This window comes from Passer domesticus, chromosome 2 (genome assembly GCF_036417665.1).
Source record: "Passer domesticus isolate bPasDom1 chromosome 2, bPasDom1.hap1, whole genome shotgun sequence".
NCBI lineage: Eukaryota > Metazoa > Chordata > Aves > Passeriformes > Passeridae > Passer > Passer domesticus.
Genome location: NC_087475.1, coordinates 22857794 through 22884333, shown reverse-complemented (window position 1 = coordinate 22884333; position 26540 = coordinate 22857794). Strand labels below are relative to the sequence as shown.

At 38.3% G+C, this 26540-nt stretch overlaps 1 protein-coding gene and 2 long non-coding RNA genes across 5 annotated transcripts in view; 2 read left to right on the top strand and 1 right to left on the bottom strand.

Moving 5' to 3' along the window:
• Window positions 1-7664, bottom strand: part of NLGN4X (neuroligin 4 X-linked) — a 161907-nt gene extending 154243 nt beyond the window's left edge. Inside the window, exon 1 of one of the 2 annotated variants that reach the window (XM_064407761.1) lies at window positions 7260-7664. The gene's annotated coding sequence lies outside the window, so the exon portion shown is untranslated. The remainder of the gene's footprint in view (window positions 1-7259) is intronic. The other variant, XM_064407764.1, reaches the window with a different exon arrangement.
• Window positions 7665-8289: 625 nt separating this feature from the next.
• Window positions 8290-26540, top strand: part of LOC135293515 (uncharacterized) — a 60889-nt gene continuing 42638 nt past the window's right edge. The window contains exons 1-2 of one of the 2 annotated variants that reach the window (XR_010355626.1): window positions 8290-9009; window positions 10149-10211. This is a non-coding gene — a long non-coding RNA (uncharacterized LOC135293515). Of the gene's footprint in view, window positions 9010-9784; window positions 10212-26540 lie in introns of those variants that run through there. The other variant, XR_010355625.1, reaches the window with a different exon arrangement.
• Window positions 18550-21651, top strand: LOC135293516 (uncharacterized). Its single transcript, XR_010355627.1, has 3 exons — window positions 18550-18582; window positions 20541-20594; window positions 21418-21651. It is a non-coding gene; the product is annotated as an uncharacterized LOC135293516 (long non-coding RNA).

The following is a 26540-nucleotide window of genomic DNA, read 5'->3' as shown; positions in this document are numbered from 1 at the left end:
TTTTGTCATGAATCACCTATAAAATAATACTGAAATCTATGATCCAAAAACATTGCAACTGAACATCCAGGAGAATTATTTACCAGTGTTAGAATGCTAGTTTGGAGAGTTGGCAAGAACTTAAGCACCACCACAACTAATGAGATAACTGAAACAAAAGGTGAACAGACTGGATGTGAATACTCTATCTAACACACGCCCAGTTCCTTTGACAAGCAAATCCAAGAAACTTCAGAAAGAAATCACAGATGGAACCAAGTCTGTATAACCATTTGTCTTTATAAACACAGCCACCAATAAAACATGAGTTGAGAAAACATGGTCCTGTGTCATCTAGCATACTCTTTTAGTTTGCATAATCATCCATGCTTCTAACAAGCTCTTCGAGGAAGAGATGGAGATGCATTAGTTTTCAGAGCCAATGCTTTCTTTTTTATTTTTCAAACAAAAGTTTGAAGGCAATTTTATTAGCAGAAGTTAATGGGAAGTTGGAAGAAAAAATTTAAGCATTATATATGATATTGCCAGCTCTATGGAAATACTCCATATCATTTTATCCAAACACTACTTTCTCCCAGAACCTCACCAAAAGCCTCTTGAACTTAACAGATATCTTTACACTGAATCCAACAGACCTCACTGCATGACACTAATCTGTCAGTAGTCCATTTATCTTGGTCCTGTTACACAGGTCTTTTAATGTTAATGGTTTATGTTATGTCCAGTAAGAAAGTGAGTAAAAATTTATTGCACATTAGAGAGCATATAGCATATATCTTGTATGGTGTTCTACATTATGAACATATTAATTTTGTTTATTTGAAAAGATATGTCTGGAAGACACTCACAATCGAGCAGAAAAGGTAGAATGATATCTCAAAGTAAAAACATATTTGTTATACATTTTCAAGGTAATTTGTTCTGTATATGACCAAGTACTCAGAAGAGATATTTCATGGATAACTGGTATATAAGTGATAAATTATATATATGTTGGAGAAGAAATAAAGAGAAAGGGCGGGGGAAGAAAAGCTTATTTATTTTCAGAGAAAGAATTCTTACTTGTATAATTAAACTATTCATAATTCTTGAGTAAACCTCTGGTTTTTTTTAATTGCAGAGTTCATTGTCGTGTCTGCAAAAAACTTTATTTAAGAGGAGAAAAACTGTCTAGCAAGTCTACTTCCAAGCGTAAGATTTGAGCAAAAGTTAAGTCTAAAATCAGTACAAAACAAAGATATAGGAATAAACAATAGAAATCTAATTCAATTCAAAATTCTTTTATTTCAAAAGAGGTTATCAGCTTTGTCCTGTTTTTATTACATTTGAATGGATATGAAGTAAGGCTGTTATATATCAGAAGTCAAAATGTGATGTATAATGTAGTATTTGTTTATTGGAATAGAAGAAATAGATATTTGGAGATAATTACTGCAAAATCTGTTTTGGAGCAAAAATACATACTAAGCGGGAGATTTATTGAAGTCTGTTCAATTATTTTCTACCAGAGTTTAAAACTGTAAAAGAAACCCAGTTACAGAAAATATAACTAATTTATTTGAGCCCTCTCCATGCTATTTCTCGAAACAGATTTTTCAAAGACTTGTTGGCATTAAACTGCATATCTTCTCGCTAGTGATGTTAACACTTCAAGAAGCTTGATCACTAACCCAGCTATGTCTGACAACAATATCACAAGATCACCACATGATGGCACTGACTAAAATCACTGGTCAGTCCTGGAAAGACCATTAACCTGACAGCAACCCTATTACAGAGCTTGAAAATCTCTTCTTTCTAGGTCTGTACTGGGACTGCAGCCCACACAGACACAATAGCAACAGCAATTTTCAAAATAATCAAGCCATTAGACCACTTCAATTAACACTTTAGGTCAGAAATCCTATTCATGATTGTTTTCTTTCATTTCTCGCTGTCCTAGACCTCTCCTAATTGGCAATGACTACCTCCAGGTGGAGGACAAAGGAAAAGTCTTCCCTCTGAGCTGTCTGAACAGAGAAGCAGTGGTCTATCTCGTTTTGTCTGCTGCATTCAACAGATGCAAATCTGAAAAATACTGTTAGATGGAAGTTTGCTACTGTCAAATCATGCCAGTATTATTTCACGTGTCATCTGTTATGGTGAAACATCAAAAGGGCTTAGTCTTAATGATCTGTGTAACTAAATCTCAAAAGTATTTTTAATTTATTTCAAAATAAATTCATACACAAGTAAATACAAATTTTTATTTATATTCATACTATATATGAAATTGTAACAGTAACTGCAGTGTCAGTAAGAGTGCCACTCATTTTTAAAGCTCACCACTCTAAGGCTCAGCCTCCCCATCAATTTGTAAATCTCAGTTAGCACATAAATAACAGAAGACAGACAAGCATGGAAAATCCTAACCCTCCACTGAAGCTCACCAGTGGTATACACTTACTGAAATACGTCCTATGACAATGAGTGGTGTGTGGGCTCAGCGCAGAAGACAGCTGAAAGAATCATACATTGTGACATCAGTGACTACAATTTATTTTTAGATTATTACAGTACAAATCTGAGCATTCCTAGCTAGGGATTGTTCCAGCATGTGGTAATGCATTTGGTTTGAATTAGCTGTGACACTGGTAAAGCCCCACTGCAGATCTCACAGGATAAGCCAGTGCTCTACAGGGGCTGCTTCTATTCAGACTGTAGTGTCAGCTATGCATGCAAGCCATAAACTAACCCTGTTTCATATACAGCTTTTTTTTAATGTCAAAATTCATCCCCATTTGTTTACATGGGGGGATGAGCTTAAAGAGGGATGAGCTTGCTGGAAATGTTTCCAGAATAATTTCCTACTTTTTAAATTCAAACATGGCCAACTGTCTTTAAATTGTATCTTTCAGTTCTCTATTCTCTACTCTTATATCCCAGTTGAAAAAAGTTTAGTACCATTGTGTCTTATCTCATTGCTAAATTTTTCCAAGAGTATTGCCAATAAAACTTGTTACTTGCTCTTCCTCCATTTAACAGCAAAGTGGTTTTTGTCATAGGTGTTTGGGTTTTTTTTATTGGTTCTTTTTATTTTTCTTTCAAATCCAATCTGGGGACTACTAAAACAAATACAATGAGAAGTGGAGAACTATTAAATGGTGACATAGTTGAGTACATAACCCTGTCAGATGTGAGGATCAAAATAGCTCACAGTATAAATGCTTTACAAACATTTCTTGAGAGCACCTGAGTTGAACTGTGACAGAGGATAGCTGCAGCTGGACATGAGATATTTACATTGATTTGTACAGCTTTTGTTTATGTTTTATTAGATTTTTATTACTGTAAAGACTCCCAGACTTGTAATTCTGTGCACAAAACTAACCAATTTACTCATGCAGAAGAGATCTTGAATCCTGATGACAAGTCTTCAAGCGACAGAATGACTAAATTATATGCTGGTTATAGCACGATGCTTATTCCTGTCCTACCCAGGTGGAGCTGTTCTTTACACTATGTGATTCAGCCATCAAATAGCAGTGTGCGTGTTTGAAAGGCCAAGAGGAGGCTGTATTGAGAACCTGTCAAAAACAAACGTGCAAACCTCTATGTAGCAATCAGTAAGTGTTGCTTGAATCAATCTTTTGCTAAAAAATAGAAAAGGCCAAACAGATCCTTGTTTCTATATAATATTTTTAATACAAAGCTTCAGTTAAATAGGTTTTTTTTTCTGCCTCTTGCCTTCATCTCTGCATGACAGGTCTCCAGCTGAAGGATGCTATCAGGATTGACATTTTTATCAAATGTAAACATTTGCAGGTGAATGATCTGCCCAAGAACATGGGATTAACTAAAGATAAAGTATTTGGAAGACTACAAAATATATAGGCTAGCACAGCATCTCCAGTAAACCTACCAGTTTTATCACTTGTCCTAATTTTATCCAGTTGGCCTGTTCTGTTCACGCTAGGAGGCTTGCTTTTGTTCGCTTGCATTGTGATGACTTTAAAAAAAATTACACTGATCACTGTGCTTTGCTGATCAAGAAAAAAACATTGGGGAATTTTTGAATTTTCAGTCTACATTTTCATGATACAGCGCTGCATTTGAAAATAATAGTGGGTGAGTAATCACTCCTTCCAGACACACAGAAGAAGGAGAATGTATTTTCTTATCTATATGAATATATTCCAGTGGAGATCAAAACTAAGAGTCATTGCATTCAATGAAAAAATTTTAAAAAATAAAATAATTCAAATTAGCTCAGAATTAGCTTGGTCCTCTTGAGAAGCAAGCTAAATCAGAGCTAATTTGATTTTTTTAAATTTTTCATTGAATAAAAGACCAAGATGTCAAACTGAATTTCGGTTTTAGTATTTAGTACAACTTAATAGGTTGCACTTGCACACAATCCACCAAAGAAAATTAGATCTATACAACACACTGGCATATGAATAGAGAAGAGAGAGAAAGAGTAAATAGCTGCATTTATATACAAAGGACTAATAATTTCACTATTATAAATATAATGTCAAAACTAAATTTTTTTGTTATTCTGAGAAAATTACATGCCACCATAGACACTGCTCTTTTGAGTAACCAGAAACTGCATGACATGTTTTCATGGTTCTCAAGCCTTAATGATTCATTGGAATATGATTCATAAAACAATGCATGCAACCCTCTACTCAGCAATATAAGCAAAAATTACTTGGAATATCCTGCCTTAATGCACATCTATATAAAGGCTACCTACACAGAAGCCTACAGAGATATTAATAGATAGTAAAAAAATAAAGTAAAATTAAAATAAAATGCAGAGCTCATTTGACGTATGAAATCAGTTCACTTTTGCAATGCAAAGCAGTGTTCTTAGCTAGGAATTGAAACGAGTAGAAATAATTGCTTCTTAAGGTGACAAATAGTTTATTTCTTTAGTGTTAACTGAGGATATATACATGTAATAAAATTTTTTGTCCCACAAGATATGGGAAAAAAATATTACTCTTTAATACATGAGATCTGCATTAGCAGATGTATTTATGTTTCAGGAAGAGAAGAACAGCAGGGATTTCCATTTTGGTGTAACTGCAAATTCCTCCAATTAAGCATTGAATTCTAATCTCCTAAACACATGCATGTATGTCCTTAACGTTATTAATTTAAAGCCAAAGTAGAATTTTATCAGCGCTTGCTTCCAACACTGATCAAACATCAGGCTAAAGGGGTGTTTTCAAGGGTGGTGTGGGGGGTGCATTTTGGGTTTTTGTGGTGGTGTTGGTTTCTCTCCAAATACCAAACACCCGAAAGCCCCGTGCGTTTCAGCCACCGCTACGAAAGGCAGCAGCTCCACGGAGGCTGCAGGCGGACAGCCGGGCACGGGCAGCCCGAACCGAGCTCAGGTGCTGCCGTCCCTCCTGGCTCTCCGCCCGGCCGAGGCTGCCGCGGCCGGGGGCGCGGCGGCACCCTGTCCCCCGGCAGTGCCGCCGGGGATGTTGGGGCTGTTCGGGATGTTGGGGCTGTTCGGGAGGTTGGGGCTGGGGCTGTTCGGGAGGTTGGGGCTGTTCGGGAGGTTGGGGCTGTTCGGGATGTTGGGGCTGTTCGGGAGGTTGGGGCTGTTCGGGATGTCGGGGCTGTTCGGGATGTTGGGGCTGTTCGGGATGTCGGGGCTGTTCCCGGCTCGGGGCTGCGCTCGGGGCGCGGCGCGCGCGGGACGGCCTCGCGGCGGGGCGCGCGGCGCTGCGGCGCGCGCAGGGGGCGGCGGGCGCGCGGCTGGAAGGGCCCGCACCGCCACCTGGCGGCCGCGCCCCGCCTCTGCCGCCGCGTCCCCCGCAAACTTCTCTCCCCCCACGCCGCGCGCCCGAACCGGCCAACTTTCCCGGCCGCGACGCCATCTATTCTTAGCCCCGCTCCAGGCAGGACGGCGGGACACCCGCCCCGGCCCGCTCCCGCTGCCCGTGTCCCGCACCCTTCCGCAGCGGCTGCGCGGGACGCGCCCTGCCCGGCCCGACCCTGCGCGCCCGCGAGATGTGTGCGGGGGCGGCCGGGCGGGCGGAACGGCGGCTGCGGCGGGGCCGCCCCCGCTCCCCGGGGCGGTGCGGGGCTGCCGACGGCCTCTCCCGCGGGGAAGGGGCAAAGCGCGGCGGCCGCGGAGGCGCCTCACGCCGCCAGCCCCCGGCTCGCCCGCCCCCGCCCCAGCTTTGCAGAGAAGCCGATTTACTGCCGAGCTGGGGAGGAGTGTGTGTATGTGTGGGGGGGGGGGGTGGGGGTGAGTGGTGGTGTGCTTGTCTCTTTTTTTCTCCTTTTCTTTCCCTCCGCCTCCCCAGCCCCCGCCAGCGGTCCGCGCACGCTGGCTCTCCCCAGTGCCAGTCCCCGGTCCATCACGTGCGGAAGCCCATGCCCATCACAAAAGCGGGCATTTTACCCGTGCCCGGAAAGGAAATAAAGAAAGAAAAAGAATAAAGGAGAAGGAGAAAAGAAAGGGGGGGGGGGAATGGGGGGGGAAGGGGGGAAGAAAGAAAACCCACCACGGAATAGCTTAAGCGAAAGCGGGTGAACCGCTTAATCCCAGAAGATCCAAGATTTCCTCTGAGCAGCCGCCTCCCTTGTCCCCCCCACCCGTCCCCGTCCCTGTCCATTTTTGCTTTTTCGTGGCTGTGGTGGTGGCAAAGAAAGTGGTTAACCAAAACCCTGCGTGTTGGTTTTGTGTTTCCCTGAAAACCACAGGCTCACACAGAGCATGAGGTACCGCTCCTGCCCCTCTTCGCGCTTGCAAGAAACTGTGGCTTCGCTCTTTCTCTGCCTGTACTGCAGATATTTTTCCCTCCTCTCCTCCACACTCTTCTGTTTATTTCCCTGTAAAGCAAAGCTACTTTGTAAACATCTCACACAGAATCTCAGAGCCTTTCCAAATAGCTGATTGCAGCAAAATGCCTCCAAACAAATTATGGTGCAAGGGGGATATAAGGGACGAGACCAAAGTGGGTAAAAAAGAAATAAATTTGCATAAATATGCATATGTGACAAGAAGATCGCGTATGATGGTGGAAATGTCAAAAAGAAAGTATCGCTTTATCATGATGGGAAAAGTAAAAGCACAGACGACTGCAGCAAACTGCTCGCCCTTTGCCAGAGTACCAACTGCAACACCTCTCCCTCTCTTCCCCCACCCTCGCCGAGGAAAAAAAAAAAAAAAAGGGGGGGGGGAACAGAAAAAAAACAACAGGGGAAAAAAATGAAAATGAACACTCAAACTGCAAATCCGGTACTCCTACCTTAACACTGGGATAGCTGCAGAAGCATAGGGGTCTTTTTTACACAGCCAGAATCTTTCAGGAAATCCTCTCGGGCTATCATGCAGCCAGGATTATTCACATACGGTTCTTGCTCTCCTTTTTGGAATCCAATGCGATTGGCTTCTCCAAAGGAATGCAACGACCACGAAAGGGGGGAAAAATTAAAAATAACAAGAAGAAAGACAACAACACTGGATTTGACGGAAACTCGTGTTCTCGGTTGTAAGCGACCTACATTCAGGCAGAAAATTCATTGCAATCAATGCGAGAGGGAGAGTTGAGTCTGCAAGTAGGAGCTGTGATTGCCTATGCAGAAAGACCGAGCCGCGGAGAGACTGATCTGCAAGGCAAGGCGAGCTGGGAGAGAGAGGGAGATGGGGGGGTTGGGGGGGGGAGAGAGAGGAGGGGGGGAGAGGTCCAGGCTGTACCAGGCGCTCTCCTCCCGCTATTGGACCAAACTGAATGAAATTCACAAAGCCGCCAGCCAATGGCTCCCCGCAGCCAGCCCAGCGCTACAGAAACCGCATCTCCATCCACAGCCCCCCGCGAAGGAGCGGCGCATCCCCGCGCGAAGCGGCGCCGGCGGAGCCGGGCCGGGCACCGGGGGCCGGACAGGTGGGCACAGCGCTCACGGAGCAGTGAAGGTGTCCCCATCTGTGTGTGCTTGTGTGTTCGGGAGGATCACACAATTCACACTGCCGATCTCTCTGCTCCGTGGTCATGTACAGCAAGTGCAGTCTTTGTTAACCCTTTACAGTAGCAGTTTCTACAGTACCAGCCTGTTGTTACCATATTCACCCACCTGAGTTTTGGTGGAGCTGACAGTATAATTGTACACCAAGCAATTAAGCATTTTGTTCCTGTTCCCCGTCCTCCCAGGAAAAAAAAAAAAAAAAAAAAAAAAAAAAAAACCAAAAAAAAAAAAAAAAAAACAAAACCAACACCAACCCAACACAAAACCAGCAAAGCAGACATTTGCCCTGTGCCCAATCATTTTAAACAGATTTCCTATTTTTTTTCATAAGGAGAACAGTTATTTGATGTTCATATTTTAGTTAGCTAGCCACTAAGCTAAATGATGCTCAAGTGGGGGCCCTGTGGTTGTTGGCACGTGCTATAACACAGGGTCTCTGGTTCATTCCTGGGTACAGTTTCAGACAGGTTGGTGTAGCAAAGATGTGCTTAGGCCTCCACAGGTACACCTTGTTTCACTGCACAGCATGTTTACTTAATCAGTTTAATAACAGCACTTACACCATCTGGAGTGCAAGACCCCACATTAAGAACAGGTGAGCATTGCCTGACTTTGCTGAGGACTGAGCAGAGAGCAAAATAAGGAGGTCTTGAAGATCTTGCCATCATTTGAAACAAAAATCATATTCATACCTTTATGGGATCTCCTTCCACAAGAGTTGTATTAGATTTTATAAGAGCAGTTTTTGAGAGTTTCAATTCTGAAGAAAAAAAAAATCTGAAGCTCTTCTTATCTAGAATCTGTGTTTCTGCCCCCATGACAGATCCTCAGTAGAGAACAGATAGTGCTTTGAATTTTCAAATCTAAATTGTCTGTGATATTTGGCTTATCAATCACTTCTATACTCTGTTGTTTCAAGTGGTAAAGGAATATATACCATCTGATCTAGCAGACAACTAGTATGCCTGTTGTGTGTCTGTTCTTATATTTCACTATATGGTATGAAGGATATTTCCATAAGCGTCACTTAGGAAGGTATGTTTTGGTTTTAAATGTTGTAAATCTCAGTTCAGATGTAATTCACGGACTTAAAATGTCTTAAAAATTGCAATAGCCACTATTAACTTATTAACTTTGTCAGTGAAGTAATTATATTTATATTACTTAATTATATGTTTTGACTTACTTATATTAAGTCACTGTAGCAGCAGGTGTTCATGCAAGTGAATTTTACTGCTTTTGTTATTTTAATAATGCACCCACAATGTGTAACCAATCATATTGCTTGAATGAGTGAATATTTTGACACATTTAGAAAAGATGTCATCTTGCACTGCCATCTGTCCCAAATTTTGCAGGACAGTCTTTATTTTGATGAATATGTCATGCATTTTATATGATTAATTTGGAGGATATTAAAGTGTGTGCTAGTTAATCTGAATAATGATCTTCCACCTGTGTTGTACTATGAGGAGGCAATTTGTTACAGGTTACCAAAGGATCATCTGTAATGTTTGCAATTAATGTTTGCAACTATGACTTAAATATTATAAAGCACAGCAATAAAACTAAGCTTTCCAAAGACTGTACACAAATTTGTGATCAAAGTATGTAAGTAAAAGGCATTTGGTCAGAACAGCAGAATGTACTTTTCTCCTCTTACAACTTTCAAAAAGCTGTGGCTTATCTGCAGCAATCCACTGCATATTTATAACTCCAAGCACGAGTCCAAGAGCAATCATTCAGAGAGAAGAATTCCACTTAGTATACAACACCTTCACTTCTTACAAAGTCGCATTGTATTCTAGTATTACCCCAACTTCGCCTGTTTTGCTGGTTTTGTTGGGGATAGAGTTAATTTGTTCATAACAGCTAGTATGGGGCTATGATTTAGTTTTGTGCTGGAAACAATGTTGATAACACAGGGATGTTTTAGTTTTTGCTGAGCGGCACTTGTACAGCATCAAGGTCTTTTCTGCTCCTTATCCCGCCCCACCAGGGAGCAGGCTGGGGGTACACAAGGAGTTGAGAGAGGACAGAGCAATGTGCTGATTCCAGCTCACCAAAGGGATTTCCCACACTATATGGCATCATGCTCAGCATATAAATGGAGGGGGGGCGGGTGTGGAAGAAAAAAGGAAGGGGAGGGCTTTAAGAGTGTTTGTCTTCCAAAGTCACCACTATGTGTGATGAAGCCTGGCTTTCCTGACTGAACACCTGCCTGCCCGTGGGAAGTGGTGAGTGAATTCCTTGCTTTGCTTTGCTTGCATGTGCAGCTTTTCCTCAGCTTTTCCTTTACCTATTAATCTGTCCTTACCTCAAGCCATGAGTTTCTCACTTTCATCTTTATGATTCTCTCCCCCCATCCTGAGTGGGGAATAAGGGAATGGGTATGTGGGGCTTAGCTGCTGAATGGAGAGGGGAGAGGAGGGAAGGGAAGGGAGGGGAGAGCATCTCAATTTTGTTTCTTTGGGTTTTTTTATTCATTCCAAACAATTCATATTCAAAATTAGCTAAATGGAACTAAATACAACTGGCAGCTGGTCACTAGTGGTGCTCCCCAGGGCTCATCACTTTGGCCAGATCTGTTTAATATTTTTATCAATGGTTTGAACAATGGGATCATATGTGTCCTTAGTAAGTTTGCAGATGATGCCATATTAGGTGGGATTATTGATCTGCTTGAGGGTAAGAAGGCTTTGCAGAGGCATCTGGGCAGGATGGATCAATGGGCCATGACCAGCTGTATGAGGTTCAATAAGGCAAAGTGCTGGGTCCTGCCTTGGGTTACTACAGCTCCATGCAGAGCTACTGCTTTGGGGAAGGGTGTATTGAGAATTGCTCAGAGTATGGCCAGCAGTACTAGGGAATTGATTGTCCCCCTGTACTGAGAACTGGTCAGTCCGCTCCTTGAATCCTGTGTTCAGTTTTGGGTTGCTCACTTCAAAAAGGTCATTAAGGTGATGGAGTGTGTCCACAGAAAAGCAATGAAGCTGGTGAAGGGTCTAGAAAACATGTCCTGTGAGGAGTGACTGAGAGAGTAGGGGTGTTCAGTCTGGAGAAGAGGAAGGTCAGGGGAGACCTTCATTGCTCATTACCTGAAACAAGACTGTAGTGAGGTGAGGGTTGGTCTCTTCTGCCATATATCAAGTGAAAGGACAAGAAGAATGGTCTTAAGTTGTACCAGGGGACGTTCAGATCAGATATCAGATAAAAAACCTCACTGGAAGAATAGTTGGGCATTGGAATAAGTTGCCCAGGGAGGTGGTGGAGTCACTGTCTCTAGAAGTATTTAAGAAGTGTTGGGATGTGGCACTTGGGGATATGGTTGAGAGAGTATAATGATGGTGTGGGTTGATGGTGGGCCTGGATAGCCCTGAGATTGGCTCAATTGTTTAGAGATGGGTGATAATAATGCCAGGTTTGAGGTTTCAATCCCTGCACAGGCCATTCACCTAACAGTGGAAATTGATGATCCTTGTGGGTCCCTTGCAGCTCAGAATGTTCCATGATTCTGTGAAGATGATCCTGAAGATCTGTTTCGGAGTTGCTGATTCTGTGTGTGAAAATACCAACATAATGCAGGGCAAGAGGTTTCTACAATTGCATGAACAAAAATTGACTCCTTACTTCTCTCTATTTCCTGCTTGGTCTTCTTACTCTAGTTTGCATAGTGTCAATGGACTTACATTTCTTTTTATGCAAGGAGGAGCCAGTATGGTCCTAATATACTTTATGCTGTTGTAATGTTATGTTTCACTAGCCTCATGGTGCAAAAAGCTCATCTTCAGTGGACCAGAATGAACCCCATACTCAGGTCACTGGGTGAGTTCGCTTCCTGGGTACGAGGGTGATAACATGCAGTAGACATAGTCCTTTGTAAGGAAGTAAGAACTGCAAGAGAAATTAATGTCAAACTCCAGGATATAAAACAAATTAAAGGCAAATAGAATGAGTTCACCATGTCCACCAAGAAAACAAGAAAAATCCAAAGATTATTTTGAAATGAACATGCAGAAAATTAAGATTTGGGAAAAGTAATAAATGTCTCCTAGTTGAGTAGCCCCAAAATGGTGCTTGTTAAATTTCAAGAAAGAAATTTGTTTCCTATATGGCTTATCCTCTTATTGTTTTCTCATGAAGGAGAAACTTGATTGATAACTATTTTCGCAGAAAATTACATGGAGTAACAAAATTACAACACAGAAAACTCACATCTATATTTTCAAATCCAAAATCTTTTGTTTATAGTGAAATTAAATGCTTACAGCACTACTGGCTCTGCTACATGCCAGGTAAATCAAAAATACACTGTAGAGTCCCTCCTGCCAATGGCCAATGAGATAATTTCCGAGTAGTGTACTGCAAGAACTAATACTCATTAGAGTTTTCCAAAGATACAGTATCTGTCGTTATACATGCCTTTCTAGTTACATTCTAATTTCATTCTTCTTGCAGTTTTTCACTAAAAATTTTAGAGTCACTTTCTCCTTCTGACAAAGGTCCAAACCCAAAATATCGCAGACATAGAAAATAGCGCATTAAGATCACATATTTCATGTTTTTTAGAGAACAAAATATGGGAATTTTTACTAAAAAGCTTCTGAGATGCAACCTCAAACTACATGTGGCAGGTATAGACATTGACTTTAACAGACACAGTATTTCAATTCTGAAAAAAGGGAAGCAGTTGTTGGGTTCTGGTCCTCTTTGTGCAAAGACAAAGCTTAAAAATAGCATTAAAATTATCTACTGAGATATTTTGTATCATTTGGCCGATGTGCTTTATCAGTTTGGGTTTTTGTTTGGTTTGATTTTTTGGGGGTTTTTTTTGGGATTTTATGGTTTGGTTTTTTTTGTTATTGCTTTGTTTTTTATGAAGCCTTTTACTTACTGTTGAACTAAAGTGAACAAGTAGGTAGTTTGGGTTTTTTTTAAAGGTAAATATTTCCCATGGTGCAGATTCTACATATCTGAGTAAATTTAATCAGTACTTAATTTCTCTTACTCTCAAAGTCTCATTCCTGGTTTGTAATCTTAAAAAAACTGAATTTCACTTTGGCTCCATACCTTCTTCTTTCAGCTTATATACTTTACAGATCATAATTAGCCAGCCTTCTAACCTTCTTATTGTTGAGATAATTAGGTTCTGTTTTGTTAGTTTCTTACTACAAAGCAGACTTTCCAGACTATGAGTCATCCTTGTATTTTACTCCAAACTCTCACTTTTATTTTTTAAAGGAGTATGTTTGATCTTGGCCTTTTTGTGAGCTGAGACCTCATGCTCCTGGTTACTAATTATGATTTAATTTTTTTTTCTTGAGTTACAAGAAAGCAACACTCTTCTTAAAGTGTGATCTGTGTTCTCTGTTTTAACACAGTTATTCTGTAAAGAGATTGATTCACAAGAGTGTTCCCTAACATCTATAGAAAACTGGTTGTCACTGATATTTTTCATTAGAGAAAACATTTGCAAACTTTTCCTGCAATTATTTAACTTTTAAATTGAGATCCTTAATATGATCTTATATGCTTAACCATTGCTGATTTTTTTTTTCCAGAAGAAAAACGGAGTAATAATTTAAAAAGCTAATACTTGTTTTGTGGAGGTTGCCCCTAAGTCAACAATGTGCTTTTCTGAACTGGAAACTGACTCCTGTTTTTGCAAACTCTCTCTTCCCATTGATGATCACTCAAATAAGGTTCTTGCTTTCGTCTGAAACCAGACCTAATTAAGGAGTCAAACTTCTGATCAATATCTAACAGCACCGCAATACCAGTATTTCTATACTGTAGTGTCTTTATTCTTCAAAATACCATTCAGAAAAAGATAAGTTAATTGTGGAATGAATGTAATGGTTATTTTCATTTTGCATGTTTGGATATATGCAAAAAGGATATACAGTGAATTTCTTTGCAGTACATTCTGAACAGTTGCAACCTTGCTGTTCCAATTCAATTTTTGCAGAAACCACAGCATCTAATCAACACAGCACAAGGCCTGAGGTGATATTTATAGCTGTAGTGAGCCAAGAAAATCCCTCTGCTCACCCACAGTCTACATCCCTATTGCTATTTAACTCTGCACCTCTGCAGGATGAACACATGTATCTTCTGAATTAGGCATTTTACAGGTATAGTGTAATCAGGCTTCTTGAGTGCTATGGTGCTTAATATGATTAATAGCATTAAAAAGCTCATACCTCAGACAAACAGACAAAAACATTCTATAGTAGGTTTAATTATTCTCTGTGCTATGTAATCATCCCCTTTTTGGGGGTTTGTATGGTCAGATTTTGATTCAGATTAATACTTTTGGGACAATTTCATGTACCACTTACATAAACACAGAAAGTGAAGTTTGCCCTATACACCCATGGAAATGTTGATTTGATCTTGGCAAATGTGGTTGGTAACATTCATTGATACAAAAAATTATGCTACCCAGAGGCTACTAATCCATCCCTGCTTCTCTTGTCTTTTAGATTAGAAATGGGCACAAAGTGCCTTGGAGTAAGTTCTTACAAGCTGAGTGCAACATTTTCAGTTTTAAAGTGCAATGCAGACTGATTAATATTAGAAATAATGATTTATAGCATAATTTAAGTATTACAGAAAAGCATATACCTAAAGCCGTATAAGATATCAGTTTACCAGTATACATGTGGATCTTTAACTGCACTTGAATAGCACAGGAAGGAGAGCAGAAATATCATTAAATTAAAGCAGAGAGAAATGAAATGCAGTGTCTAAATACTTAAGGCATATGTCACAGCTCACATTCATTCACAAGTCAGCTCTCTTCAACTTTTAATCTACAGCCACAATATGAAGGATCTGGATGTTCAAAACCAAACATAATAGCTCTGCAGGTAATTCCTTTGACAACTTGTGGTCTGTAAGATATTGCTCATAGACCTGTGGACTTCAAAAGAACACTAGAGCTGTAAGCTTCAAACAGCAAGTAAGTTTTTCTGAAAAAAATCATTCTTAGAAGCTGTTAGAAAATCTCGACTTTTGGACTACAACAAGAGACAATTAGAAGATCAGTAGTGTTGGAATGATTTTCCTATTTGCAAGATAATTACATAAAACATAGTCTCAGTAGTAGGTAGTGATATCTACCTACTATTTCCAAATGCTTTTCTCACTGGGTTGTATTATTCATGCTTTTCAGAGGCAAAGTTATCCTGTTTTTGCTACCCAAGGTGGAGTTTCTGCTGGAATGTGGAGAGTGCTTTCTACCCAAACTAGCATCTGTTGTACTGCAGTCTATTGAGAATATATATTTGAAAGTCCACAGACTGATGAAGGCATTGAATCCAAGTCTCAAAACTTCTCTTACTGAATACTTTAGCAAAAAGATCAGCTACGTAGTAACCAGGCAATTCTGGAAGCATTAATGTCTCTGACGGTGTTTTTATAAGAAGATATGGTTACACATAAATACTCCTTGTAATGCTTAATGTAGCAATCCACTTAGCAGATCTGAGTGTGAGGACCCTAAGCTGTGAGAACGCTGTCAATTTCTGCCTGTCAGCTGAGCCAACTATTCATCAGCACATTGTTAGCCCATCCCAAATGTGGGGCAATTTCCTTCATGCAGATTTTCAGTGTTTTACTTTGTAATTGAAAGAGCTAAAGGCATTTGCAGACAAGCACTAGTGAAACTAACTTCAGCTTTAGTGCCATACCTCTGACAGAGGTCATAATTCCCTGAAATTAAATTAGCATAAGAAAAGTTTGCATATGCGTTAACCACTTATCATAAGGCAACAGACTAGACTAAATGAGCAGTGGAGAGTTTAAACTAACGTGTAGGAGGAAAGGAATATTTATTCTGCCACACTGACTGCATAGGATGGTCTTCTGCAATGGAAAAAGAGCAAAAAGAGTTGGTGTGGGGGAATGTCTCAAACTGTGTCTGTTGGTACTGTTTGCTAAGTGAAAGAAAATCAAAGTGCTAACAGAGGCACACAAGCTTAGCCACTGGGATGTGGGTCATTAAGCCACAGAAATTTGGTAACATTTGTTTGTGTGCCCACAGCTAATTCTCTGGGATTCTGGCTGAGTTTAGGAAGAGTCAGGTACAAGCTATTTATGAGGAGTCAGTCTGGAAGGACCAGAGAGAAACTCCTGTATCTAAGTGGGAAGTACCTAATGAATTTAGGTACCTACAGTACAGGCAAACTCTTCTGAATAACAATTTTAAAGGAGTCCGAATTCCTCAGAAACACTGCTTCAGTTTGTGAGCCATTTAAAAAAATAAATTATCTTAATTTCAGATATGAAAAGACATAAGATTGGTTGAAGATGAAGAATTTTAACAAATAACTGACATAAATAAACAAACATATTAAAGTTACTGAATGGGTTAAATTTGTTATATCCAAGACTGCCAAATCTTGAGCTAAGAACAGGAAGTTTATTGGCAATTTTCGGAAAGAGGAGGAATCCAATGATAAAATGTGAGCCATTTGTCTTCCCAGGCATTAAAGGAAATTCACTTTAAGGATTTTTTTGGAGTGGTTGCTGCTGCTGGTGTGCCCATTTTAATTTATCAGTGTGTCTGCTGGTAATGTTATCATCAGTTGGAGCTCAGGTGGACTTCCATTAGTGCTATCACAGTACTCATTGGCAAAATATTCCACTGACCTGGACAGGATCTATCAAAAACTTTCAAAGCTGCATCTGCTGTGGATTTTTTCCTGCTAATTATTTTCAGCAATTATGTAAAATAATTCCTCAGGATGAGATATCTAGAGAAAAGCAGCTACAACAAACACAATTAAGAAATAAAACTGTGTCAGTCATCTTCTTGTTCATTTAATTATAGGCCATATCCTTCTCAACCTTCATCTTCTTGTGTGATATTTAGAATAAAAACTCTGGTAGAGATAATTTCTTTCTCCACTAACACCACTCAGGTCTTAACTTTTACTGACATATTTGGACACCATCACAATACACATTTAAGACTAATATACCTATATGTAATAAATGCAACTAGGCATACTTATTGAAGCATATGTTACATTATGGGTCTGTTTCTTGCTTTGACTTTAAGCTGTGTTAAATTCATGCCAAGTAATGAAAGGTGGAGGTTGAGTCGTTTCTTTGTCTTACATAGCAGCACAAAGGAATTCCAGCCACTCCAGCCTGTAAATCAGGTTCACTGGGGACCCACTTTAAATACATCCATGCAAACATAAGCCACCGTGGAGGGTAAAAAAGGGGAGTTAGAGATGTGCCCACACCTTCAATCTTATTGGTATTATGGAAACACCATGGTATAATTCATATGACTGAAGTGTTGGCGTGGAAAAATACTCTTTAGGAAGTTCAGGAAGGGGAGACAAGGAGGATGTGTCACCCTCTCTGTCAGGGACCTCCTGGAGTTCATGGGGCTGTACCTGGGGGTAGATGAGGAGCTGACTGAGACCTCATGGATGAGGTTTAAAGGAAGGGCAGGGGAAAGTGGCATTATAGGGGGAGTCTGCTACAGGCTGCCTCACCAGGAAGACTGAGTAGGTGCAGCCCTCTCTGGACAGCTAGGAGAGAGAGCCTCATGTTCACAAGCTCTGGTTCGTGACCTGCCCAATATTTGCTGGAGGGACAAAGCAGCTATTCATAGCAACTCTTGATCACTTGGTAGAATCAAGAGACCTCAGAGAATGTGATGGATTTCTATCATTTTTTTTTTCATAACTCACAAAACATTTTGCACCTTTAAAATTTCATTCACTGGGACCAAAGGTGGAAAAATTGAAGTTTTTGTCTTTACTTCAACTAAGTCAGTCAAGCTAGCAAAGTAGGAAAGAAATGCTGCACTGTGGCAAGTGTTATGAGTATGCATGAATTTTCCTACATATTTTGAACAAATGTTGGTTTAGTACTTTAAAAAAGTTTTTCTCCTCTCTTTTGGATAGTGATATATATAGAGATGATAACTTACATAAATAATTTCTTAAACTTGGATTCCTTGAAATATAAAACAACATCTAGTATTGACACTGTTACTGTTATTGCTTACACATAGGTTGGCCTGTGCAGTTTGGGAGAACACAGTGAATATGGTAATTCTGTATGGATACTCTATGTTAGAAATTGGAATTATCACCAAATAATTTGAGGGAACTATAAAGAGAGAGATGACCTAGCTCTCAGTGGACTACTTTGTTAATCCTACTTAATGTGCAGGGTGAAGTCAACATAACTGGGGTTTTAGGCTTCTATAGGAATAATAATAAAAAAATAACAAAATAATCAAGTTGAAGACCAGAGTTACATGAAGTGACATATGACCTGATAAGGTCACAGAAAATTCTCTTTTAAAATTGTGTTTACTTGCAAGTTTGATTTGGAGGAATCAGATTTTCAGATGGGAGCTGATACATTCGAGCAATTCTAGCAGCTCTTAAGGTATATTCAGAAGGTCATTTCTAAGTGTTCTGTCTTACAAGATCTGATTGTTCAGGAGATTATTACAGGTCCTGCCACTCTGTGAGGTGCTGCCACATCATAGCAAGGTCAACAGGATGGGTAGCACATCTGCTCAGTAAACAACAGTTTACTGTTTTTCTGTTAACCAAGGCTAGCACTCTTTTTGTAAGTGGCAGCTTTTTCTGTTAACAAAAGTTTACAGCAGTTTACCTGTATACATTGGGCTGTGAATGAATAAGGCAAAAAACTCACATTTATAGATCCCTTTGGACTTGACTCAATTTGCTGCAGGAACATTACATTCTTATCACAAAAATATTTTGAATAATTTCGGGCTTTCCCCCTCACAAACACAACTTGCTTCACTCTGGCAATGTAAGGGAATTGAAGGATATCTTCAGGCAGAAGTATCTCAATGCAAGCAATCACTGACATTTTGCCAATGCCAGACACTGAAAGGATATGTTGGAGGTGGAAGGGGCTTGAGCAGTGGGAACTGAGTATTCCTTTCTGGCAGAGCAGTTCCTTGGGCATTTGTGTCTGTCAGCGCAGATGACATAAACCCGAAGGCTGTGCTAGAGGCCAGCCAGATCCAGCCAGCACTCAAAATCTAATTTGAACGTTGAACACTGTGCATGGTATGAACGTGCCATGTGTGTCTACTGTTTGCCTCTACTGAGTAATTTCAGCCATAGGCAACTTTTCTGTTCTAAACACAGACAAAATAACTGAAGATGATAACAGATTCGCTGGTTTGCCACAAGCTGACACATCTTCATGATTTTTTTAATGGTTTGTGCTTTCTAATCGCTCTAATCCCAGATGAGAACTCAGATTTGTAAATAGTGATATAAAAATAATCTTATTTAGAATCTGTGCTACATTTGTCAGTAGCTGACTAACCTAATAACACACAGTAAGCAATATATGTGAATCAATTGACCTAAAAATATTCAGACTTCCAGACAAAAGGCATATTCTTTTGTTAGGTTATACTTCTTCAGAGTACGGGAAAAAAACAACAAAACAAACTAATACACCATACAGTAAACATTTGGTGCTAGGCAGTAAACAAACTCCAGTCTATAGGAATCCTATAGATTAATTGCAAGTCTGAAGTATTGCAAAATACTTTTATTTGAACAGCCTTTCTACTGTGTTTCATTCAAACCTTTGTTAGCAAATAACCAATGGGAATCATATTAGCAAAGAAGCACGAATGTTATAGTGTCCGACAAAATCACGTAGGATTATCTGTTAAACTGATATTGGCACTATTAAAGTCAGTATCAAGGGAAATTAATGAAAAACAGATTGGCTTTTCACTTAGCACTGAAAAGAGGAAGAAAAAATTGAAAATTTTTAAGGGACTGCTATTTATTTTCTTTTTCATCACACAGGCCACATATTGGATTGAAAACCTGCTACTATTTTCTATGATAAAAGTATCTGTACTAAGTAGTCAAGATTGAGGTCATATTTGCTTTGTGTGGACTATATGAAAAGACAATCCCTATGCTAAAAAATGAAGGACAATTCCTATAATGAAAACTCTATGATCCAACAAGCTAATGCAAAGAGTAGTGGAAAGATTCCCTTTGACTTTAGCACACATCAAATTGTTCCCTAAATGTGACTAGAATGTTTGATCATTTAGCATTGCATGCTTTGGTGGGCCTGTGAACGTGGACTGAGAAAGATGGCTTTCTTCCTCCTAAGCCATGAATAATTATAACGCTTTGAATATTGTCACTTGTTCTTTTGGGAATCGTATTAGCAAAAATATTATAGATCTGAGCACTCAAAAAAAAAAAAAAGGACAAGAATATACAAATTAGTATCTGTGATACTATCAGTCATTCTGGATATAATTAATTATTTTCCACCCGCATATTTCAAAATCTTTGAAAAAACTTTCAACATGGGAATCACTCATTTAATAAAAATTTAAAGCAACAATGATCAACTGATATTTATGATAGGGATTTGGTGATACTAAAACTAAATATGTAACCAGATCAATAGGTCTTTCATTTCACCTGATCAAGGTAATTGAATAATTATTTCTCAGGCAAAGCAAGTTTAGTCTTTTAATTTTCAACTGTATTCTCTTCCTTTCTCAGAAGTTCCCAAAAGCTGAGATAGAGGATTAACAAAGGAAAAGAAAAAGAAAATGGGTAAGATCCATTCAGTAGATCCTGCTGTGGCTAATTACTGTCACAAATTGAATAACTAAAATTGTACAGTACTGTTTTTCACTGACTTCTTCTGTAGCAACACACTGTGGTGGTTCTTTTTTTGCCTTTCTTTAATTTTGGTGATGGGTGTCTGCTAAATGGCCATCATACTTAAAATTAAGGAAATTACAGAGAAAGGTTCATGACTGTTACTATATTCAACATATATTTGTGACACTGCAGGCTTTCATTGCCAAGACATACCCATGGGAAATTTTGTGATTGTGTCCTTCTGTTAATGCTCTTGGAGTCCAAATTTAACAAATAAATATATTTCCTCATCAAATCCCAATCTTGAAACAAATTTGAATGACCTTTTTAGACAAGTAGATATTGAGAATTTGAATCTTTGTAATACCCCAGAATTTCAGATGAAAGTATAGTGCATGTCAGAAAAACACTACAAAAAAATTTTTTTTTTTTTTTGCTTCCTCATTATCAGAGTGATGTACTATATTTCTTTACAAAGTTAAAATGTTGCACTCTTTGCGCAGGATCATTCAGCATATACAACTGAGTGTGTGTGAAGAAATATTTACACTATATTAAAAATAAAATCCTCTGAAATATTTACATTTCTGTTCATAACACTTAGAAGCTTTCAAAAGTTGTTTGACAAATATAGATGTTTTTAACTGATGAAAGAATCTCATTTACTGCAATACTTCCCAATTACATAGAGTGTACAGGACATTGCTAATGTTTAGAATGTGCAGAAATTAAAAGCAAACACAAGACAGTTTCCATTCTCTCTGTTTTACAGCTGTATCAGAAGATAATGCTGACTTGTCAATTAGCCAAATGGACTAGAGAATTCATAGCATGTTTCTGATTCCCAGTTCAGAAATATCAACCTAAATTTGCCAGCAGCCTTGAGTCATTGTGAATCTACCACCATGACACATGAGCTTAAGTACACAGAAGCATCTTTTTGAAGTCAAATGATTTATTTAAGGTCATGCCCCTGAAATAAATACTAAATTTGTGAGTGACTGCATTATAAGCTAGCTCTTTAGAGGAAATGATTCTTTCTTGGTCACATTGGTTCAGTACAGGCTGGTTTGAAATAATGGATAGAACAGTGTGAAAAGTAAAGGCAAACATTATTTGGAAAAAAACTGAACCTAGTTATATTACATCATGATTAGGAGCCCCCAGTTCAAAAATGAAGTCCTTAGGATGCTATCTTAAGAACAAGCAGATTCTACCTGTAAAAGTGTTCTATCTATTACTCAGTTGGACAAGCAGCAATATGGACAAATATGCATGCATATACACATACACACATAGACTTGTTTATATATTTTATCTATCAGTAATATGATGGACACTCACAGTCGCCATTCTCATTGTTCTTTCTCATATGAGGAAAAGATCTAATATTTTATTACATTAAGGTAGGAAATTCAAATTACAATAATATTTTGAATTGGTTTTTTGTGAGATACTGTCATGTATTTCAAAACAATTATATACAGTTATAGATACACAAGAGCATGTGTGGGCATATAAACAAACTCAGAATTGCACCAATTTTGATTCAATGCTTGAATGGAAGATATTCTAACAGTTCTGAATCTTAGTGTTGTGTCTGTGTCAATTAATTTGATTACTCAGTAAGGGTAAGAAATTATTGCAGAAAATGAACCAGACAAAAACACAATTAATGTTTATTGTCTGAAAAGAGTGAGAGTCTAAGAGTTATAATAATTTCACCCCAAAGAGTGTGTATATGTTTGCCATTGATCACAAACAGTAACTAGAGCAAGAGCAGTATTTTTCTTTCAGCTTTTAATTTTATTTTTATTTTGAATACTAATTTGCTGCATAATGTCTATTATTCTTCATTCTGAAATTATATTTTATAACTAGTATGAAATTTCAGGGATTCAAAAACTTGCCATCCCAGTTGTACAATACAGCATTTCTTCTTACGGACATGAAACCTGTGTTTATGAATATGTTTAAGCAAGGGGGATAAGCAAGCTAGTTTCAGAAACTTTTAGAAGGATTTCTGAGTATGACTTATGAAATCCTTGAAATACATTGTAGAACCATGTAAGACATGGAATGTACCCAACTAAATTTCTCCTTATGACTTACCCTCTCACAACCAGAGGGTATGAATGATGGTCCAGTCTATGTGGAAAGAGCTGGTTGGAGATGCCTTATTAGCAGGACATATAATCTTGTCCTAATTTAGCAGAATCAGAGTTGTGTAACCAGCAGCAGCTGTTAAGAAAATCTTGCAATTAGTTTCTGAAACTTTCCTTCAGTAATTATTTCATGATGTTACACTAGTGAATTTATATGCTAGAAACAGAAATTAGAAGACAGTACAAAGAAAACTTTAACTAAAAATATTACTAAATCTCTAACAGCCTCTTAAAAGAGATCACATTTCCATACTTTTACACTGCATGGTGAAACATCTGTCAGACATGGTCTCAGTCTCAAAGGATTCTCTGCAAACTGAGAACAAGGGTTAAGTATACGAAAATTGGAGCAATGATAACTATGCACAAATATGGCACAATATCTTTTTTTTTGGTCATCATAGGGACATCCCAAATCTCATAATTGCCCTAAGTGGAAACCTAAATAAACCCATCAACTTAAATTCCCCATGCTACTGGGTGTAGAATGCATTTAATGTGAAAAATGACACTAGAATTTGTCTGGAATTTAAGAGAGCAGATTAGAAAAGACAGCAAGATGAACTTTATTGTCTGTAGCACAAAACCCCATTGTTGCATAAAACATCTGGACAAGTCCCTATTCTTACACATTTGAAGACAAATATCCAAAGCCAATGATGAAATTATTATAGCTCTATCTATTACACACATGGAAAAAATTTCACACCCTGCAAATGAAGTTACTATTATTATATCCTCTAGATATATTAACAGTCTTTCTCTTATGTCAGTTAGAACAGCACTGCAGGTCTTAATAACACAGTAAATATTCTTGGCTTTAATGTTAGACTGCTGATTGTCAGTAAAAGATACTGCTTTTTTTATTTGGTATGTATTTCATCAATATAGTTATAAGAACACAAAATACCCTACATATGTTTTCTCCTTTATTATAAACAAGTGCATAAATATGGTAGCTGAATAGAGAAAATAATCAGCAAAACACAGATCAAAAAGGAATGTATAATAATGTGCTCCTCAGTAAGTGTTGAATTACTGAAGAGTGTATTAATATTTGTTGGTGCAGTTTTAAAGCTCCATGAAAGGACAAGGGAGATTTTATTGTTTGAACAAGTCAAAAGTGCCTCAAAGGAACTTTCAATTTCACTTAAATTTGGCTTCTATTCCAAGAATATAATTAAATGTGAACAGATAGAACTTTCTTTAAAGACAGAAGAGTGTACAGTGAGGTGATGAGTGAAAGGAGTGTTTATCAGCACAAGAGATGAATGGCAGGAAATATCTACTGACGACATTTCTATGAACAGAAATTAACTGTATCAAGATGGTGCATTCATCTAAAAAACAGAATAATTTCTCAGTTTAAAGCTGTTGATTTTTTTTAATCAAAGACCTGATGTGATATAAAAACCAAAAACTACAACAAAACAAAACCTGCATTCCTTACTGAACTTTTTGTTCGAAAAATTTTCACAGTTTCCTAAAAAAAAAAAAAAAAAAATTAAAAAAAAATGCATTCATGAAAGGTGAAGCAAAAAAAATTCTTTTAATACCTGATGTAATACCGAGATCAGATTTTCTTACTTAGGAGAGAAGAATTGATGTTGGACATATTAACAGGAAGAAGCTATGCATAAAATCAGGAAATGCCTTACTGGGTCATCCTGATAGTCTCTGTGGCCAAATATTTATGTCTGACAGTAGCAAGAGGAAGCCTCATTTAAACATATGACCTTGGTCACTTGCTTTGTTTCATTGGCTTTGTAATTACCCAAAATTTCTATCTGTTGTATTTGACAATCCAGATAGGTCACTGCAGGCTGGTCCTTTCCATGTCCATATATTGATCTGTTGCACACAAATTTTTCTAGCCCCTTTATGACCCTACTGAAAATATCTGTCAACACAGTGGCAGTAAAATAAAATGGATGTTTTATTGTAGTGAGAAAAATACCTAACAGAAAAGTCTCAGTACAGTCTTGGAAATATAGAATATACGTAAATCACTTGGTAATCACATGTATTAAACCTTACTTACAGCTCTCCTCTCCGATACAGAATGGGACTAGTTGTTCCTTTTCCATATTTTTCTTCCTTCAAATTTGAACATACATCCTTTACAATGCAGGAGATTTAATGCAGTTCAACTTTTTAAGGTGCTTTTGAATGTTACAGAAGTAGTAAATATACAAGTAAATACAAGTAAAATGTGTCTCCTGTTTTTTCTTGTTTGACCAACATGACCCCTTTGCTTTGGGAAAGGCTGGTGGAGCGTATTCCAGATAATTTACTCACTAAGAGTTTAACTTAACAAGGCAAGAAGAACAAAAGGAAAATAAATCTAGTACCTCCATTTTTGGTTTGGAAAGATTTGCTCTAAAGAAGCAAAACGGAGACTTAAGATGAAAATTGGAGCACAGCAGCAAAGCTATTACTAAAGCCATTTGTTGTTAGATGACAAAGAAAGGGGGGTGAAATATGGTGTTGCTAATAGGAACATATTCAACAATTTTGTGACCTTTTTGTTAGCAAAATGAATGTCTTTTTACCAAGAGCATTAGTTTAGCGTTAGTACTGTTTTCAGTGTATGGTAACTGAACTGTGGAGGTTTAGAATATACACCTAAAGGAAAATTTCTTCATATTCACAAAGAAGAACAGATTAGAGGAAAGATGTAGGCCAAATCCCTAAGTCCTTACTTGGAAAAAGCTCCTGTTTGTCTCAGTGGTATTTCTACTCAGATAATTGTTGCATGTAGAGATTTTAATCTGATTAATGAGGTATGGAAATACACACCACAGTAAGACAGATAAAGTTCATAAAGTTTCTGTCATAAAGTTTCTGATTTCAGCACCAAAGTCAGGCTGGATAAAGGTTTCTATCACTTGGTATTATGCTTTTACATTTTCATATAATTACAGGTGTAAATGGCAAGAGCTTCAGAAGAGTTCCTTTAAATGTAATAAGTTTTCTTCTATGCCAATATTTCAGCTATGCCTCGTTACCAATTAAGACTGAATGACTTTGCTTCAGACAGTAAGTGAATTAATCTGAACCCGTGGTCAAGTTCACATATCCCAGCCTAGACAGCAGCCAGTTTCTGTATTCCACGAATACTCATGCCTGTCACAAGCTGTCTGCATCCAGTTTCTAAGGAAATTGGTGTGCAGACTGGCTCATTCCATATTTAACGCTAGCTTCAGCAATAATTAAAAATTAGGAGAGATCTTCAGGAAATCAATTAATTATGCATGCAAAGTGCACCAACTAAATTTGGACACACAATTAGATGACTAATCATAGATTAAAAGGTTGAGAATGGCAGTTGCACACTTAAAAGGAGGATGGTGACCTATTCTATCTCAGGTGCCTGTGCTTCCTGTTTAGACCTACTAAGATCTGTTAGACAGATATTTGACACACCTGTAAAAAAAAAGATAATGCCTGAAGAAAGTCCAGAAACTTCAATACTCGAGTCTCTTTGCTTACTAATGGGAATATCCCAAATTTTGCAGAGTTTCAATGTAAGTGTCTCCCGAAACTTGTGTTTTGAATAAGTCAGTATTACTGGAAAATGAGCTTCCATTTGAGCTGACATGCAAGATGGTATTTATGTACATGAAACATGGGAGGAATGAAAAGTTACATCTATCCTGAAACTATTATGGCATTTCAAAACCAGTTATTTAAAGGCAAATATCAACAAATTTAGGAATATACTGTTAGG